The 20,583-nt window shown below is 49.6% G+C and overlaps 1 protein-coding gene across 4 annotated transcripts in view; it reads right to left on the bottom strand.

Annotated features, from left to right (window-relative positions):
* BNC2 (basonuclin zinc finger protein 2) overlaps positions 1–20,583 on the bottom strand; it is a 478,778-nt gene that overhangs the window by 402,096 nt on the left and 56,099 nt on the right. The window contains exon 1 of one of the 4 annotated variants that reach the window (XM_019483671.2): positions 6,216–6,323. The exons of 2 other annotated variants lie outside the window; for them this stretch is intronic. The gene's annotated coding sequence lies outside the window, so the exon portion shown is untranslated. Of the gene's footprint in view, positions 1–6,215; positions 6,324–20,583 lie in introns of those variants that run through there. One more of the 4 variants, XM_059724697.1, reaches the window with a different exon arrangement.

Here is a 20,583-nt window from a genome sequence, read left to right as displayed (position 1 = left end):
AGGAGGAGGAAGGAGCTGGAGACTCCAGCAGCGCCAACAGGAGTGACAGAAGGAACAGTGCTTGGACCATGGGCCCTGGGGCCACAAGATAACCCTTTGCAGGTTGCATGCACCTCATGGACCACCAGTTGGACATCCCTAGTTTAGTTAAATAGGTGCAATTTTATTCATAGGCTCTGTTGCATTCATTTAAAACTGGTTATGATTAGGGATCCAGGTGTCATGGGAAGGCCGGGAAGCCCCAAATGCCCTGTGACTGTGGCAGCTTCACCCTACAGGCGCCTTCTATTCTCATATGCCATGTCTTCAGGGTAAATGGTAGATAAAGAGGCTGCCCTCAAGTTCCGAGGCAGTCACGGTCCTTGTGGACCCCACTAAACCAGGTGGGTTCTTAGACCCCTTGCTGTGTCTCACTCTAAGTAAGTGCCTCACGGGAAACCCCAAGCCTTATGGGCTAGATGCGTGGCTCCAAAACTATCCCTTTACCACGCCCCATGCCTCGCAGATGGTACATAGACATTGTCTCTAGTGATGAGGCCTCAGTTTAGTTCGGCCTCTTTTTGTCAGTGGACCCTTAGCCTCAGTAACTGTGTCCTCTGGCACCGGGGTCTACTTGTAGCAAAACCCCCAGTTTTTCTTTTTTTATTTATTTTAAAATGCATTCCCTCTCCTTCCCCAACCATTTCTGACTTTTTTTCTCTCTCTCTATTCCCTATAATTACAAGTAAACTAACATGTAGGATAAAGCTTTAACATTTTATTTTTAGGTAGTAAGTTTTATTTTTCTCTCCCCTCTTCGCAAACAGGTTCCCTGCTATTTTGATAGCGATACCCACTGTTTTATAAGTGATAATTATTATGTTTGTACTGTTTTTATATTGTGTGATTACTGTTTTAGGCCTATATATGTAAGTTAGCGTAAGTCATGTCAAATTTCCATTTTGTATGTCAAGCCTCCATCTTGTGTCCTCTCTGTTGCAACTTTATGATTCATGTACCCTCGCATGTAAATTGGTTCCCAGATGAATGAGAGTGATTGGGTATGATTGAAATACAATGGTAGCAGGTCTCTACTGAATGGCCTGTAAGGACCAGGCCATCACCTCGCATTGATTCATCCAGGAACCACGGACCTCACCCAGGAACAGAGACAGAAACCAGCATTTGAAAGACAAAAGACCCTGCAGAACCAGCAACTCTCACCATTACAGACACCCAAAACTGCACATCCCTGCATGGAGCACACATGCTCAGTAGACCAGGGGCTAACCCTTGCCTGGGCATGCCTCTTGTCACTAGGGTCACAGGTCTGCCCCTATAAAAAGGGGCAGTAAAGACAGACCCGGTGGGAATGCCATTTCCATCTGGACCAGGACCCTGCCACACTATCTATCCACCCAGAGGCCCTGCCGGCGACCCCCCTCTGAACAACACCTACTGGACAAGGACCCCTTTCCGGCCAGGATAGGTAGCTATCACCCCCCACGCCGTCTTCAACCAAGGACTTGGACTTTGCTTCTCTTCCCTACCTGGACTCCAACCCTTCCACTGAGTCTCTTTCTCCTGATGCCATTGTGTGTGTGTGTGTGTGTGTGTGTGTGTGTGTGTGTGTGTGTGTGAGAACCAATAATTCCATGGGGTTGTGTAGTGTGTTGTCTGTTTAATAAAACTGTTATTTGAACCCCTAATTTGGGTTTTGCTTTACTATGGTTTGGCCCTGCTGCAATATCTGCTCCTCGTCCCTCTAACTTCTGTCTCATGTCTCCCTCTCCTGCTTCTGGCTCATTGCCACCCTCCAACACCTGTTCTGAGCTCCTCTCTGCCTCCCAACCCCCTGTTTCTTTGCCACTGTCTTACTCCCAATGCCTTTTCCTCTGAGCAACCAGGTTTCTGCCTCAGTTTCTTTCCTGGCTGTCTCCTCCTTGCCACCACTTATCTGTCCACCCACTCCCCCCCCCCAAATATCTTAGCTGTCTGCCTCAGTTTCCAGCCCCAGTCTACCTTAAGTAAACCCAAGCCTCAGTTCCTCAGCCAGCTCCTCTGTAGTCCACCAGTTCTAATCTTGGTTCTGGCTGTAACAACCCAAGGGTGTGATTTTTGTTTGTGTGTGCTGCGGCACTGCTGAATTATTTCCCACCACTCGTAGCTTTCTTTGCAAGGTGCATTTCTTCGTTGCAACAGAGAAATGCACGCTGCAAGGAGTTCCCGCCATTTGTATTCAGATTCGTGCCCCACTATTGGCCAGTTCTAAATTATTCCTACGTGGCAGCTAGTGATTGGCTTGCTAGCCGTATAAGAGGCTTGAGCGGTTTCCGCCCAAGTTGGAGGACTCCACGACTATCAGGAGGAGGAGAAACTTCACATCTCGTGAAGATCTCCAAGCGCTGCGGAGCCTATCAGACCCAGCGTGTATCTCAAGAAGGCTATAGGGGTCTGATCAACCTCTCGCCTCTCCCCGTCACCGCCTGATCCCTCGACGTACCCTTCCCTGCGCGCAAAGTTCCACGGAGCCTAGCAAACTTCATGTGAGTGAATCCAGAGCTCTACCCAGGTTCGAGTCCTGCAGTTTTCTTTCCTTCCTGTTGCCGAAACCCCATTGCGACGTACTCTCGAGGTTTTTGTTCATCTCCCGTCGCCGAAACCCCATTGCGACGTACCCTCATGTTCTTCAGGTTCGAGTTTTTTGTTTTGTTTTGTAACTGCAACTCAAGCAAGTTTTCCTGCCTGCACCGCGACCATCTTCGGTGTAAGTAAAATAATCTTAAATCAAACACTAAGCGCCCGTGACTAATTCTAGTGTGCCGCCTGCCTTCCCCGACCCGGCGTGTCCGGGCTGCTGGCCACAGCCCGCCGCGCGAAAAAGGGCCTCGGACTGCTCCCGGCCCGCACACTGGCAACTTTCACTCCCTACACTTTAACTCTCTCTCTCTCACACCTGAACCTTCCCCCAACTATCCCAGGTACCCCAAGCATACACATACACACTGCACCATCCAAGTTAGGAACTTACCTGTGTGTATGTGTAGGTGGGTCATATGTGTGTGAACTGGCATGTGTGTGTGTGTGTCATTGTGTGCATGATAAATGAATTAGTGATCTGTGTCTAACTTTTGGGGTGTATAGTGTACGTGCTTGAATTGGTGATAGGTATGCATATGCCTAGGCTGGTTTGGATGTGTATGTGCCAGTGGTGGCAGTGTGTGTGTGTGTATGCACCTAATTGATTTGTGTGTTTGTATATGTGCAATTGTGTCACAACCTCCTAACAGCACAATATTGAGATCCTGAGAGTTGGCCTGACCCCACAGGACAACATACTCACCCCCTGTCACTGCACCCTCCAGCTCTGGGGCTCTGCACAGTAGTGTGCCCCAATGAGGCCTCCTCCTCCCCAATAGCCTTAGCCCAGTCCACCAGATTAAAAGCAACAACATAAGTATGAGCCCCTGGGCTATAACATAACATCAACCATAACACTGGGGGGGGGGGTGTCACACTCTGTCCCTTTAAGAGGGCCAGTTTCTCCCTCAATAATGTGTGCCTCCTAGCCCCAGATACTTTAGGAGCTCCTAAATCTCATTAGTCACACCAGCAGAAGCACAGGCATCCAAGTATCTCCGTGGAGCTTTTCTGCATGAACTGCACTCCCCCTGGCAGCTGTCAGGGCCCTAACTGCTTTCAGTCCCAGCCGTGGGTCTTATATGGGCCCAGGGCCCTGCCTTCTTCCAGTCAGCTGACCCAGTGCAGGTTAATTCCCTCATTAGTCTGCTGCCACGTTAACCTGTGTCTGTGGGGTTTCTGCCTGGTTCCTACAGCCCTCTCTCTAGGCTTTCTGCCCTTAAAGGAGCAGGCACCTTAGTTCACTCATTCATTTAAACCTGGTTATGATTACGGATCCAGGTGTCATGGGGTCGAGACATTTGTCCCGATTTAATTCAGTCAAATCAGACTTGGAAATTCAGCCACCAAATCAGCTGATTTGGCAATTCGGCCACAGATTATAATGGGGAATCACTAAAACACCTGTAACTTTGTCTCTTTTTTTCAGATTTGGATAAAAACAGTAGGGATGACAGCCCCATCTCAGGGAATGAAGCCTGCCAGATTTCAAGGAGATAGGTGCAGGGGCTTCTGTGAAAGTGCACCTCCAACTGTTGAAAGCAAAACTCGTGTCACTAGTGTGTGTTAACTGGGTTTCTGGTTGTAGCTGTGTTAGTCTAAGGAACAAGTAGGCAAGGTTCTTTGAGTAGATGTGATATCTTTTATTAGACTAACTGAATAATTGGAAAAATATATCTTAGCAAGCTTTTGGGTTTAAAAACCCTTCATCAGGCTGAGGAAGATCTGCAGTTGTTGTGTGTGCTCTTCCAGGGTGGAATGAATAGTAAAGAAGCCAGAGGCAAGACAGATCCTTCCTCAGCCTGACTAAGGGTTTTTAAACCCAAAAGGCTGCCAAGTAATATTTCTCCAACTATTCAGTTGGTCTAATAAAAGATACCGGATTAACCCAAAGAACCTTGCCTGCCTTGTGTGTGTTAAGGCAGAGCAGGATGAATGCAGCAGGGATGGTAGCCTGTAACAGGGGGCCTTCCTGTTTTTGGGCCAACCGCCCACCTATCTTTTGTCTGCCATGCCTTCATGGAAACCCGATTCAGATGTTACCCAGGTGGGAGGCTGCTCACTTAGGCCCCTAATGTCTAGGGGTGACATCCATTCCGCAGTTCTGTACCTTCCCTGTGCTGGAGACCATGCCTCACAGATTGTATCCTTCACCCCCTACAGCTGTGGTCCCCTCTCTGGGACCTTTGGTTCCCCGTTAGGCCCTGGACCCACCTTCAGGCCAGTCAGAACCATGAGCCTCTTGTTCTGGGCATTCCTCATGGTGGGCCCCTGGCTCTTTGACTCCACTTTGGGTCCTGGTCCCAGCACCCCAGTCGAGGGTACTGGAGGTCAGATCTGAGCCACCTGCCTGTTCTCACCCTCACAACTCCACTGCAACCAGTAAGCCTCAGGCCTCTCGAAGATCTTACAGTTCTGGGCTTTACCCAGCCAGGACAGTGTGTGCGTGTGGTGGCTGGAGGTTATCTGGTGCCTCCTACCCACCTTTCACCAGAAAGGTTTGTGGTCCTGGCATTTCCTGGGGCTGCCGCACCACCGGTAGTTCCAACAGACCTTCCTACCCTGGTAGGATACAGTTTTAGGTCATGCCCAGGACCTGGGGCCTCCTCTTTCCTCATAGCCCCAGTCCATACTTCCAAGTTCATCCTGGCATGGGAACTCAGCAGGGAGATGTTCTTCCCCTGCTGGTTGCTGAAAAACTAAACTGCAGCCTCCAGCTCTGAGAGCGGGGCATTAAATGGTTGTGAAAGCAACTAAAGAAAGGAAATAGATGCAGAGTGAGGAAGGTGGCACTCACTCTGTCTGCAGGTGGGGCTTGGGGAACCCCAGCAGCAGGAGGGTCACTGTGACAGGTACACGATCTGGGCCGACCTAAACGGGGCCCGCACACCTGTTCCTGGGGCAACCGCCACCTACTCTTCTGCCACGCCTTGTTATTATTTGTTCTTAATTAGCGGGAGGCTGCCCTTGTACTGCCCCGCTGCCGGGGGCGCCATCTGTGGCTCCGTTTCCTCCCCTACACCGCAGTCCACACCTCGCCAATGGAATAGATGTTATGTCTCATTCTAATTATGAACTGGCCCCCTTTCTGTCCTCTCTGGGCCTCCTCAGTCACGCTGGGGCTTCTCAGTAACTGCCCCCTTCTCTGGGGCTTTCCTCAATACTGCCCCCTTCTCTCAGGGTGCTCCTCAATACTGCTGCCCTCTCTCAGGGCCTTCTCTGTCAAGCCGCCCTCTCTCTGGGGCTTTTGCCCCCTCTCAGGGCGCTCCTCAATACTGTTGCCCTCTCTCGGGGCCTTCTCTGTCACGCTGCCCTCTCTCGGGGCTCACCATGCCCTCACTGGGGCTTCTCAGTAACGCCCCCTTCTCTGGGGCTTCTCAACTGCCCCTCTCTGGGGCTGGGGTCTATGCCCCCCAAATGCTACACCCTCATTGGTGCTGCGGTCCTCACACTCCTCTGTGAGTCCCCTATGAGGCCTCCTCCAACCCCTGATAGCCTCTCCCAAACCACCGGTGTAACAAACAGCAACATAAACACAAGCCCTCTGGCTATAACTTAAATGGAAGCCGCTTGGCCATAAGAACATTCAAGCCTACCCGGGGATTACTCCATCCCTCAGCAGTGCCAAATGCTGCTCCTGCAGTCAGGCCTCTCCTCTCTTCTGTGACAGAGCTCTTTCCTCTTGGGCTGCTAGCAGGGAACTGCCTCTGACCCCAGCCCCTAGGATTTATAAAGGGAGCCAGGCCCTGACCCTTCTGGTCAGCTGACCTTCTCTGGTTGCCCTGGCAACCCGCAGCTGGGCTCCTTATTCCCTGCTAGGGCTTCCTCCCTAGCAGTTTTCCCCTCTTTGGGAGCAGGGCACCTCAGTGCTCTGTGACAGTCACCTACCAGAACACCAGCTGCTTCACCAAACCAGGATCCAAGGAGGTGCGGTGGGGTGTCACAACATCCCCCACAATGCTGAACACCCTCTTACTTGGAACGCTGATCAGTGGACAGGACAGGTGTTCCCAGGCAGATTCTGCCACATCTGGCTGCAGGTTGTCCAATAAGCCAATAGGCAGTCCAGCGGTTCCACATCCTTGGTGAAATCGATAGCCACCAAGGCCTCTGCACTACCTGCCAGATGGTGGGGTCTGGTGCCTCTGGACCTCAACATTGAAGCCATGCCCTTGGCCACAATGGCAGTGGCTGTGGTGGAAGAGATGGGCTGGTGCTTGGAGTGCTGGCATGGGACAGTGGATCCCCCTCTTCCACATCGCCCCGCCTCTGCCCTTCTGCCTCCCTAACTCTGTTCAACAGCAACTCTGTCCACTGATCAAGGGTCCCCCTCTTCCACATCCCCCCACCTCTGCTCTTCTGCCTCCCTCTGTTCAACAGCAACTCCATCCACTGATCAAGGGTTTCAGTGCTGCTGATGCTCCCCGTCACCCTCAGGTCGCACATGCTCGTCAACACGTGGACTGTACTGGACCACAGCAGATCCAGCAGTTTTTTGATGCCCTCCTTCAGCCACTTCACCAGTGCCTGCACCTCTAGTGAAAGCAGCTTGCCCTAGCCAGGAACTTTGATCCCCTGGAACTTCTCCATTTCGTTCTCAAGCATCTTCACTATGGTGATCACCAGGGATCTGGGTTTTCCATTTCCCATGGAAAAACAGAGAAAACCACAGATTCTCTGTTTTTATCGGAGAAAACATGGATTTCCCTTTTTAGCAGACAAATCCATGGATTCTCCGCTTTTGCAAAAAGCTCTTGCAGGCTGGCACAGCTCCAGCCTGCAAGAGTCAATTGCAGAAAGGGCATGAAACCCCCAGCCCTGCCTGGAGAGGGAGGGAGAGGGGGACGGGCGGGGCCTGAGCCTCTGAGTCAGCCAAGGCTGGGCTCAGGCTCATACTCGCCCTTCACCCCTGGAGCCTAGAGGTAAGTGTGGCTGTGGGGCAGGGCTGAGGAAGATGGTTGAGGGCTGAGGGGTGCTGCTGGCCTCAGGCAGTACACCACAGCTGGGAGCAGGGCAGGGGGTAAAGGCAGGGGTACCCCTCTGCAGGGGTGCTTTGCAGGCAAGCAATGCAGGGCGCAGTGTTGTGGTGCCTGCCATGTGAGCGCCACACAAATGCCGCCCGGTCGCCTGCCCAGGGGAGGGGGAAGAGGAGGCTGGCATGTGGCCAGCTGCACAGCTCTGGAGGAGGCTGGCATATGGCCAGCTCTGCAGCGGCGGCAAGGGATGGTGCTGGGGGGCAGGGGGGCTTGCACACAGTGGCTGCTGGCACTTACCTATAGGGCCATGAGAGCAGTGACAGCCACTGCCTACAAAACCTCCCCGCAGCACTGTGGAGCCGTGCCCAGAGCTGTGCAGCTGGCTGCAGGGCAGCAGCATCAGTGTGGGGGCAGCCCAGCAGCACACAGCCATCCCCACCGCCATCCCATGCCGTGCACCAGCCACACAGCTTCAGGCATGGCTCCGCAGCGGCAGCAGGAGGTTTTGTAGGCAGCGGCCATCACCGCTGGCACAGCTGTAGAGGTGAGGGGTGCAATGGCAGAGTTGCAGTGGCGGCCTCCGTGTGCAAACCCTGTGTTAAGCCAGCCGGCATGTGTGTGGCCTGCAAGTGGCACCCCTGCCCTCACCCCCTGGCCCTGCTCCTGAGAGGCCACATGTGCCCCCTTCTTGATCTACCTCCCCAGCATCTTCCCTTCCCCCCGCCCTGACCCGCCCCTTCCCCCCACACACACTTACCTGCTGGGGTGGGTGTCAGTGTCTGTGTGTGCCTCTGTCTGCATGTCTGTTCCTGCATGTCTGTCTGTCTGTGGGTCTGGGGGGCATCAGAATGGGCTGTTGAAACTGTGGGGGGGGAGTGTCAGGCACCAGCAGTTCAGAGGGGACTTTGGGGAGCCTTTAATTTTTATGACAGATTTGCGGTTTTTTATCAGAAAATTTGCAATTTTTAATCAGAGAAAACCAGGATCCCTGGTGATCACCTGGCTAAGGAGGGCATTGCCAGTGTTGAGGGTCTCAGTGGCCTCGAGGAAGGGCTTGAGGATCACCAAGATCTGGAAGAAGGTATTCCACTCCATTTTGTTAAGGGGGCCGCTGATCCCAATCTTTCAGAGCAAGGCCATCAGCCAGGCTTTCGAGTGTTAGGTATGTGGAGTTACACCAAGTCTCCACATCCTGCATGAGTTTGTGCTGTGGGATTCTCAGCTCTTCCTGTTTGTCCCACAGCATCTTGCCCCTCTTGATGCTCCGGTGGAAGTAGCCCACCACCTTCCAGCATTTGAAATGAGCTGGCTGGTCATGGTAGTGACAGTGCTGTCACCGGGAGCGCTATGCCCCTCCAAGGTGTCCCTGACTATGAGGTGGAACTTGTAAGCCACATAGTGGATGCCAACCAAGTTGGCATCATGCACCGCCTTGACCATATTAGCCCCATTGTCAGTGACCATGAACCCACGGGTGAGCTCGCCCTGCCCAATGAGCCACCCCTGCACCATGCAGTTCATGGCCATCATGATCTTCCTTGCCATGTAGGACTCATCCATCACCTCCATTTGAAGGAGCGCCCACCTACACCTTGACTGATGGCACCAGTGTCCTGTGAGAGAAAGTAGTCATGATCTCCACCCTGGCTGCTCCAGATGTCTGAGATGAAATGCAGATCTACCTGTGGTTCTGACTTCCGCAGCTCCTCCCTCAAGTACTCCCTGCATGCCTCATACTGGGAGGGCACCACCACCTTGCTAAAGGTGGTATGTGCGGGCACTTGGTAGGATGGGGCCACGAGCACCATGAGCCACCTGAACCCTGGAAGCTCAACTGAGAAGGGCTGGCCATCCAGAGCAAGCATCTCCCCAATGTTCTGGGTGACCTCGCTCGTCTTGGGAATGTGCCCCCTCCTTTGTTCCCACCTTTCCCCCACTGGTTCAGGGTGGCCTGCCTCTACTTCTTTGGGACATGGCTTTGAAGCAAGAGGGAGACTTCTTTTTGGGCACGCTCCCAGTGGTGCCAGGCTGAGGAGGAACAAGGGCAAGAGGGTGCTGCCTCCTGAGATGCAGCAGCACTGCTGTGGTGGTGAAGTGCTTCACATCCTTGCCCTGACTGATCTGCTTTTGGCAGTGCTGGCAGGTACTCTGCCACCTCAAAGTGATCCCACACTATACTACCCACCTGCTTCTGGCTTGAAGCTGGGGATCCTGTCTTATCCCTCTCCTCAGCAAGCAGAGGCACAACAAGAGGAGGAGCTGAGCCACCTGCCCCCACAACCTCCTCCTAGGTGCCTTCCAGAGAAGACCTGCCTCTAGGGGAACTTTGACAGGTGTGGAGCACAAACTCAGAATCCCACTCCTTCCCCAAAATTTCCTTGGCTATTGCTCTCAGATCACCCTCTTCCAGATCCAGCTCCTCCTCTGGCACTGGAAGACTCATTCTGGCAACTGAAATTGCAGTGGGGAATATCATGCTGCTGCTGGTTGTGGTTACTGGTGTTATTGGTGGTGCTGCAGGTGCAGACACAGCTCCCACCTCCTTGCTCCCACTAGCAGCAGAAGACTCCTTGCTGCCAGGAAAGACGGTGCGTCTATGTTTGGGGATGGGGCGGGGGGAGTGGAACTTGCAGCTCTCCCTCTGCCCGCTCTCCCTACCCTGCCAGAAGACCTGGCACCTGCCTTTCCAACACGCTTCATGATGTTTGGTGTGCTGCAAAATGTGTTTGTGTCTGTGTGCAATATATGTAATATAGGTTGTGCTTTCCTGCACAGTGATGACACACTGTCAGGGAAAACAGAGATTTTTTTTTCTGTCAGGGGAAAAACAAAGACAAGCTAACAAGAATAAATGAGAGATTTTGGTGGGAAGAATAAGCTGAAAGGAATGGACAACAATAGGGATTGTGGGCAAGAGTAAATAGGAAAGGATTTAGATAGAACTTGATGGCAAGAGACTACCTATTACCAAGCCAGAGCCCTTCAGACGCTGCTGCTCCAACAGAGAGACAGACAGCTCACAAAAGGCACACAGATGAGTTCTCACACAGCCTTATATGTTGTTTCTATGTCCCTCCCCCAGAGCACGTGTTTGGAAGAGAACTCAGAGAAAGATCACAGTCACTGGCCAGCTACAGATGTCAGTATCTTCCCCTTCTTCCCCTTTCTTCTTCTCAGTTTCTGTTTGCTGCAAGCCTGTGTTCCGAATCTCCGAATCTTTTCCAAACTGATTTGGAGGCTTCAATTCAATTCAGAGCTTTTAATGTGTCTCTTGATTCAATTCGAAATGGATTCAGAGATTGGGCCTGAGGAATTGGGCCACATCTCCTCTGAATCGAATCAGTTCCTGAAGCTTCACACAGCCCTATTTTAGTCATTTTTTCCTCAAAGAGGCCACAGAGTGACAGTCACACTTTCTGTATCTGGTGAGATCTAGACAGCATGTAATTGACCACATTTCAGCTAAATGGAGTGAGCTACAGCTGCAACAATAAAATACCTATAAACCAGGAGAACATGAGAGAGCAGGGATGGGCTAATCTGTAGTGCTCCTCTGCATCCCAAAAGAAACCATAGATGGACTCTCAGGTAATCGCACAGTCAAATGGAAATTCTATACCGTCTGGCATCAGAGCTGTGAGTACTATTTTAAACAAATAAAACCAGTTTCTATGTTGATTTTTTTCATCCCAACAAATCCTCAGCGAAGATTAAGCCTCTTGTGCTTGCAAGGTTCAGAGAAGTAGCTTCAGAGCCTATCTAAAGAACATTTTCCTTTAGGAGAAGTTATAAAAAGCCTCTTAGAGCTGGAGGCACTGTTATCTATAAAATAGCTTCTCCCCAGTGAAGAAGTGAAAGAGAAGACAACCCTGCCCCAAACACAGGAGGAAAGTAAGAGAGTAGGTAGCAGTAAGCTGCAGCCACAGTCATTCAGAGTGGCTTTAGAGAAACTTGAGAGGAAATTCATGTCCTAACCACTTCCAGAACTCTTCTAGTGACTTGAACCGCAGAAAGGCAGGTTTCCTTCCTCCCAAACTCCCCTCAAGAGTTGTAGCTTGACCACTGAAACACTGCACTGAAACAATGAAATACTTATAATACCCTAATAAAGCTATGAATAAAGCTATATACAAGAATGATTACCATCAGATTTCAGAAATTGCACACTAGTTCAAATGAAAATAAAAATTTCATAAGACAAATGCAGAATGTGTGTTGCAATGATTTGGTGAAAAATGGTACACAAACCAGTCACGGGTAAAACACTTCAAGCTGATAAAGCCTCTTATTTTACTCGCTAGATGTGTGCGCCATGGTCAATGCTGGTGGAACAGGAGCTAACATGGTCCTATCACATCTGGAGTTTGCAATTGTAAAAATTGCACTTTTCAAGTTTAAGTTTTCATCAAACATGAGAACTGCTTAGCCTACTTCAATGAAATGGCTGACTGCAAAGCAGCAAGAAAGAGAAACTATGAAGAACATCAAACTATATTTGGTGTTTTACATTTCATAGCTGTCTTCATGTCATTCTGTTGCAATATGTCGTCAGCAGTCCCTCGGAGTCAAGGATGATGTCCGTCAGGCTTGATGGGTCCTTGGGTGACTGAGGAGCCCGATTCTCGATACACACATTCTTCAGCAATGAGGGCATGTTATTGCATGGGGGAGTGGGATTTGCTGCCCCAGGTTGGTATCCTTCTCCTTCCTCTGCCGCCGCTGTTCCACCTCAGTATCAAGTCATTGGGCCTCAAAGTGGTGCGTGCCTTGGTGGACCAAGTGGTGCCACACCGAACGGTCAGCAGCTTGCTCCTCCCAGCCGTTGGTGTCGATGCCTCCATGCTTTAGGGAGACCTTGAATGTGTCTTTGTACTGTTTCCTTTGGCCACCCTTTGAGTGTTCACCAACAGAGGGCTGGGAAAAAGAGAATCTTGTGAGGGAGGTGGTTCTTGGACATCTAGACACAGTGGACCATCCACTGGAGTGGATTTCTCAAGAACAAGGCTTAGATGCTGATGGATGCAGCTTCATGGAGGATGCTCACACTGGTCTGGTGGTCCTCTCATTTGATCCCCAGAATTCAATGCAAGCACCGCTGATGAAAGTTCTCAAGGGTCTTAATGTGGCATTGGTAGATGGTCCAGGTTTCACTGCAGTACAGGAGAGTGGTCAGCATGACAGCCTTATAAACTAGGACCTTCGTTGACTTCTGAAGTTCTCTATTTTTGAAGACACCTTGTTGCAGCTTGAAGAAGGCGGCACTGGTGCAGTTGACCCGGTGCTGGACTTCTTCATTGATGGTAGCCCATTGAGAGAGGTGGCTGCCGAGATATGGAAAGTGCTCCATATACTCCACAGCCTCCCCGTCTACGTAGATAGTGCGAGAGATGTTCAGCTGGCTTGGGGAGGGTTGGTGAAGAACCTTCATCTTGGCGATGTTCAAGGACAGGCCAAGTTTCTTATGCAAAGTGTTGAAGAGATCTAAGGTCGCTTGGACATCCTGCGCAGAGTGAGCCATCACGCAGCAATCATCTGCAAACTAAAGGTCATGGATGTCCTTGGATGTGAGTTTCGTTTTTGCCTGGAAGCGCCCGGGATTGAAAAGCTTCCCAGCCAGTCGATACTGGATACTGATGCCGGATGGTAGATCATCTTGGATGAGGTGGATGATAATGGTCAGGTAGATGGTGAACAGGGTGGGGGTGATCACACAACCTTGCTTGACCCCAGTCCAGATGCAGAAGGCATCGGTTTCAGACCTTCCACTCGGGACAGAAGTGGTCATTCATCATACAGGAGCCTCAGAATTGTGACAAACTTCAGCAGGCATCCAAGGCATTGGAGGATGGTCCACAGAGCTTCACAATTTAAAGAATCAAACACCTTGGTCAGGTCAATGAAGGTGAGTAACAGTTCTTGATTTTGCTCCTAGCATGGTTGGTGGATCGCCAAGGGAATCCACCATAGGACACTGCATGACAGCTTGGAGGGTCTCCTCCGATACAGTGGACTCCCAGTTAAGGAGAAGTTCGAAATGCTCCTTCCAATGCAGGTGGATGGCATCATCATTCTTGAGGAGCCAGGAGCCAGCCTGTGATCAGAGGGGGTTTTGTCCAATGAAGCGGGGTCCATAGGTTGTCTTGGTAGCCTGGAAGAAGTTATGCATGTCATGCTGGTTGGCATAGCCCTGGATCACATGTGCCTTCTCCACCCACCAACTGTTATTCATGTCACAGATGCATTGCTGGCCCTCAGCCTTCAGCTGGTGGTACACTGCTGTCTTTTGCCAAGTTTGTGCGTGGCTTCGTCAGGCAATGAAGGTTACACACTTCTGCTCAAAGAGATTGTGGATCTGAGAGGGAGGGTAACAGATCACAACTGGGCCTATAACTCCTCCCGCTGTCCAGGGTCCTTCTGAGCTGTGACATTCAGCCATCTCCAGGCAGCCTTCTGGGTCTTCCGGTGTTTTGGCACCAGGCAGATTTTCATCACTGAGTGCACAAGTCAGTGGTCTGTCCAGCAGTCTTCAGATCCCTTCCTGGCCCTCATGACAAGCATGTCCCTCAGGTATCTACCTCGGATGATGTAGTCCAAGAGGTGCCAGTGATCTGACCTCGGATGCCTCCATGTGGTCTTGAGCCAGTTATTCTGGCAGAAGATGGTGTTCGTTATGATCAGGCTGTGTTGGGCACATTTGATCAAGAGCAGGATACCATTGGCATTGGCCTTCCCCATGCCATTCTTGATGATAGTTCTGCTCCAGATTTCATGGTCATGTCCAACCTAAATGTTGAAGTCAACCAGAAGAATGACTTTGTCATCCCTGGGGATGGAGGCAAGGACGCTGTCGAGATTGGAGTAGAACCTTTCCTTGACCTCCTCATTGGAATCCAGGGAGCATATCAGGGATATTGTTCCTAATGGTTCCTCTGTGGATATGGGGGTCATGGTCAAGTTTCCCTTTCCAGAAGAAGGTGTACCCTCCGCTGATCTCCCTGAGCTGTCCGTCCCCGGAGAGTCAGATTTTGCTGAGAGCAGCGATGTCGATGTTGTGCCTTGCTAGCTCCCGAGCTACAATGGCAGTTTGTCTTTCCAGGCAATCACTTTTTGGGTTGTTGATGAGCATTCTCACATTCCAGATTCCAAAGTTTAGCTTTTTCTTATTTTGCCTGCAGGAATGATGATCCCACTAGGTGCGGTTTCCCAGCTAGGAGAGATGGGACAGCCAATTTTGGGGGCACCTTTTCTAGCCCCCTCCCCATCGGGATGAGCAGAGGGTATCCTAAAAAGAACTGCTCAGTCACGGATAAAGCTACTGAGAACACCCCTGTCCCAACACAGGTGCTCAATGACCATCGCACATCCACCGCCTGTGTGCAGATTCTTGGTTGGGAGCCACCAGGTATCACAGCCCTGTCCCCATCACCAATCCCCCATCACCACAGGGCTTTTGGACCTGACAGAAGCCTGCGTGTGGCATGTTTATCATGGAGACTCTGGTGTGCAGTCAGGCCCACACAGTCTTGTAATTGGTGGCTGGGTTCACTGGCATGGAAAACCATGAAGATTGGAACCACTTTTCCATTGCAGCCTTCTTCTGCCTTCACAGCCTTTGGGGCTCCAGCCTTCCTCTGCCTGCTCTGCCGTTGATGACTTCTTGGATCATTCTTTGTCTGGAACCTCCCCCTCAACCTTGCCGCCATGGGTGGCCCTACCAGAAGGGTGAGCTCCAGATGGCATCATTCTTGGGGTCATTGGAACATGCAAGCCTCTCCATCACGACAAGGTTACACTCCTTTGTGCAATACACTAGGGCTGTGTGAAATTTCGTTGGTGTTTCATTTCAAAGCTGTTTCGATGCATTTTGAGCTCAAAACAGTGAAATCAAAATGAAATAAAAGGCTTCAAAACAGCTTTGAAATGAAACAAGGGAGCTTCAAAATGAAACGAGGGCACTCAAAACATTTGGAAAGTTTTGAAACATTTCAAGTTTTGAAGCCAGGCTTACTTGGTTTCAGATCCGGTCCCAGCTGGCAGCAGCAGCCTGCTGTCATCCCAGGTGCAGATCTGGGGACCTGTGCTCCCTGGAGAAGTCTGGCACAGCCCCGCAGCCCTCTTGGGGGGTGCGGGCCCCCAGATCTGCATGGGGGATGGCAGCATGCTGTCACTGCCAACTGGGGCCAGCGGCAGCAGCCCGTGCCAAGCACCAGAAAGACTGCTGCCGCTGCTGGCCCCAGCAGTAGCAGTCATCTGGCATGCAGATCCAGGGGCCCGAACACCTGGGATGAGTCCAGCACAGTGCCACAGCCCTCCGGGTGGTGTGGGCCCCTGGATCTCTGCACCAGATGAGAAGAGGCTGCCGCTGTCACCTGACACTGGCTGCCAGCAAGTGTTAAGAGTTTCACTTTGAACAGTTTGAGGTGCAGTTTCCCAGAAACCTCTGCACCTGCACCTATCTCCTTGAAACTTAGCAGGTTTCATGCCCTCAGAAGGGGCTACCATTCCTGCAATTTTCATCTGACTCAGGCAAGAAATGACAAAGTTTCAGGCATTTTCATGATTTCCCACTATAGCCTATGGGCAAAATGTCAAAACATGTCAAAACAGCAAAACAGTTTCGACAAAATGAAACGGAACAGTGCTTCGAAATTAAACAAAACGCTGTCCCATCAAAACAGTGAAACGGAAGTCAAAACAAAATGGTGCTGTTTCACACAGCCCTACAACAGTCTTTTCTCAACCCATGGTACGCGTACCGCCAGGGGGTACACAAGACATGGGCAGGGGGTACGTGGGTGCTGCATTTTGAGTTTGGCCCGCCCCCTCACCTGGCGAGTTAGAAACGTCTTTGCCTGCTTAAGCCAGAAGTTCTGGCTGCTGCCCCTCCTGCCATATCCGGTGCACTGGGGCTTTAACTCCCCAGCATCAGTGTGCCAAGGGATAGGGAGGGAGACCCTGCACAGGTTGCTTTGCCCCACGTTGTGGTCCGTGATGAAAAAGTGGGACTCGGCTCACAGTGACGAAACCGGAAGTGCCACCGTGGGACTTCCGGTTTTGATTTTGCGAATCAGCAGCAGGGAGCACATAAGGTACCAAAGGTTGAGAACCACTGCCCTACAATACACCCCTGTAATGTCAAACAGGGTATGCAGACCCTAGTCTTGTACAATATCTTGCATATATCTCCAAAGCATTGATCCAACCTAAACTCTACTCTGCAACACTTTTTTTTATAAATCTTTTATCTGCTTTATAATCCTTTATCTTCAGTACAGCTCCCAAATTTGCAGTGTTTGATCCAGTACATCCAACATTGATTAATGCTATTATTTCTGTTTATTAAATTGTTTAATCAAATTAATGAATGTTACTGATTATATTTATTTTATCCTCACTTCCTTTTAAAGCCTCCAGAATAGCTGCTTTGGTATCATCCTCACAGATTGAAAAAAAAAACCAAAACAAAGTGACAAAATCTTGGCAAAAATTATTCAGCTTGCTTTCAGCTGTCTGTCTGAAAGAAGATAAAAACAACAAAACTTAGATCTTACTCTGAACAATTCATCAGGAAGTTTCATCACCTGCATAAGTTTACTAAAGGACAGATCCAAAATCTAAGGATGCTCTAGAAATTGTTTCAGAAAAATGGAAAGTACACTTCTGCTTAAACTCAGAATGAAATAATTGACTTTATGAAGAGGATGGTTTCGAAAGCTACTGAAGATATTTGGAAAAACTGTGATGTTGAGTTCTCCTTCCTGAAATATGACAGTATGTAAAATGCTCTCAATGTAGGAAATTTCTCCACTGTTTTATGCCACATTGTGAATAGGAAAAACTAAAAAAAATATTAGATGTCAGGGTATATAGGAGATACTACTTGGAACTATTACAGGAATTACAGTACTAGTACAGTAATTTTAAACAAGAAAATATCTTATTCACCATTCCATCTGTGTGTAAGAGGACCGAGCAGTGACATTTATGTCATTTTTTAGGACCCGATGTCTTCAAAACGTACCTCTATATAAACATTATTTTGCACACATGAAGTGGGTGTACTGTACAAAGGTCAGCACCTGCAAAGCCTAAAAGAAACAAGATGGACCAGTCATATGAAAATTTTGAAAATAATCCTCAATAATTTGGAAGGGATTTAGAATACTTTATCAAACTTTGTGGAGAAATAGGCTGATCAGTCAGCTGTAACAAGACGGCTGTTAGAAGTTAAAGAATCATACAAATTCTTAGCTGAGGTTATGAGAATGATTTTGATTTTTTGTTTCAGCAAATAAATTATCTTCAAAAGGAACCAATTCACCTGATTATTAAAGTTGAATGGATTACTATTGCCTCGGAACATTTTTCAAGATTTTTTGTCAGACTTTCAAGATCCATTTTTCCACAGTATCATCATTAAGACACACTACCAAAAGAGCAATAGAATTACACCCTTCCCCATCCAAAATGGCTAGATTTTACAATCATTTCCCAGGACTCTAAAGTGTAAATGAGCACTTATTTTCATAGATTTCATAGACATTAGGGCTGGAAGGGACCTCGGAAGATCATAAAGGCCAGCCCCCTGCCCGAGGGGTAGGAAGTCAGCTGGGGTCATAGGATCCCAGCAAGATAATCATCTAAATTTCTCTTGAAGGCGTTCAATGTAGGTGCATGAACCACCTCTGGTGGCAGGCTGTTCCAGACCTTGGGGGCTCAGGTAGTGAAGAAATTCTTCCTTATGTCCAGCCTGAAATGGTCTTGCTGGAGTTTATAACCGTTCGACCTTGTCATCCCTTGGGGCGCTCTGATGAACAATCCTGGTGAACACCCCTGATAAACTTATAGGTGGCCATCAGATTGCGCCTGAGCCTGCGCTTTTCCAGGCTAAAGAATCCCATAGCTCTCAGCCTGTCATTGTAAGGTCTGTTTTCCTGATCTCTGATCATGCATGTGGCTCTTCTCTAGACTCTCTCAAGCTTCTCCACATCCTTTTTCAATTGAGGAGCCCAAAATTGGACGCAGTACTCCAGCTGCGGCCTCACCAAGGCCAAATACAATGGAAGAATGACGTCCCAGGATTTGCTTGAGGAGCATCTATGGATGCAAGCCAGCATTTTGCTTGCTTTACTAGCTGCAGCATCACATTGAAGGCTCATATTCATCTTGTGGTCAATCATGACCCCCAAGTCCCTTTCATCCATAGTACTAACCAACGTTGCCAAGCCTATAAGGATGCTGCAGGTTTTTCCTCCCAAGGTGGAGAACCTTGCATTTTTCGGTGTTAAACAACATCAGGTTCTCATCTGACCATTTCTTGAGCCTGTCAAGGACAGCCTGGATTGCCCTCCTGTCCTCAGGTGAGCCCTCCTGTCCTCAGGCCCTAATGGTCTTGTATCACTTGGAACAGGGGTTTTCAACCTTTTTTTAAGGAGTATACCCCTTCTGGGTACACTTCTGGCAAAGGGGAGAGGGGGTAGTTATGGCTAGATGCAGAGCAGGGGGCTTGCATGCCGTGGCATGAGGTGGTGGATGGTGGCAGTGGCCACCATGTGTGAGCTCCCCCCTCCCCCCACATCCAGCCAGCCAGGCAGCACCTGTGCAGCCCACAGAGGGGAGCTGCTGCCCGCCCTTGCCCCACACCCAGCCCTGCTCCTGGGAGGTGGCAGCATGCAGTATTAGGTGGTGGCGCTCTGCCTTGCCTGCCCCCGCGTACCCCCGAGCCCCTTTTCGTGTACCCCTGGTTGACAACCCCTGCCCTAGAAGATGGGATGGAGTGCACCCTCAGCAAGTCTGCAGATGACACCAAGCTGGGGGGAGTAGTAGACACACTAGAGTGTAGGGATAAGATTCAGAGAGACCTCAATGAACTGGAAAGAAATCTCATGACATTCAATAAGAATAAGTGCAAAGTCCTGCACTTAGGATGGAACAATCCCATGCATCACTATAAGCTGGGGACCAAATAGCTAAGCAGCAGCTCTGCAGAAAACAACCTTGGGGTTACACTCATATTCATAAGCTGAATATGAGCCAACAGTGTGCCCTTGTTGCGAAGAAGGCTAACGGCATCCTGGGCTGCATTAGTAGGAGCATTGCCAGTAGATGGAGGGAAGTGGTTCTTCCCCTCTATTGGGCACTGGTGACACCACATGTATGTTCAGTTTAGGGCCCCCCACAACAGAAAGGATGTAGACAAATTGGAAAGAGTCCAGCAGAAGGCAATGAAAATTGTTAGGGGGCTGGGGAACATGATTTATGAGAAAAGGCTGAAGAAACTAGGCTTATTTAGTCTGGAGAAGAAAAAACTGGGATGGGACTTAATAGTAGCCTTCAAGTACCAAAAGCAGGGTTCAAAACAGAATGGAGCTACACTGTTCTCAGTGTTGGCAGATGACAGAAAAAGGAGCAATCGTCTCATGTTGCAACAAGGGAAGTTTAGTTTGGATATTAGGAAAAACTCTCTCACTAGGAGGTTAGTAAAGAACTGGGACAGGTTAACCAGAGAGGTCATAGAATCTCCATCCATGGAGGTTTTTAAGACCCAGCTAGACAAGTCCTTGGCTGGGATGATATAGTTAGAGATGGTCCTATTTTGAGCAGTAGATGACCTCCTGAGGTCCCTTCCAACCCTAATTTTCTATCATTCTAAGATATTTATCATGAACTGATTGAAGAAAACGGTGCTGAAAAATATTTTCTGAGACCTCCAAGTTAAGTAAAACCTAACCAAAAATCGATTCCATCAACTCCCCAGGCTTTTGACATTGGAATCACTGTGTACTTTGACTGACTTGCTTCAATTAGATACTGAAAAGGTCAAAGATAAAATGGTTGTATTTAAACCACTGTTGAATAAGAGAAATTGCAAAGAATCTGAAGCAGTTGTGGGTGCTGCCTGGGAATTAAGGACAACTTTCCCATGCATTTTTAAAATGATTATAATGAACTTTTTGTTTGGAACATCTCCTGCAGCTTGTAAGAATTC

The sequence above is a fragment of the Alligator mississippiensis genome, chromosome 3 (assembly GCF_030867095.1).
Source record: "Alligator mississippiensis isolate rAllMis1 chromosome 3, rAllMis1, whole genome shotgun sequence".
Lineage (NCBI taxonomy): Eukaryota > Metazoa > Chordata > Crocodylia > Alligatoridae > Alligator > Alligator mississippiensis.
The sequence above is the reverse complement of the archived record's forward strand: the minus strand, read 5'-3'. Positions and strand labels throughout refer to the sequence as shown.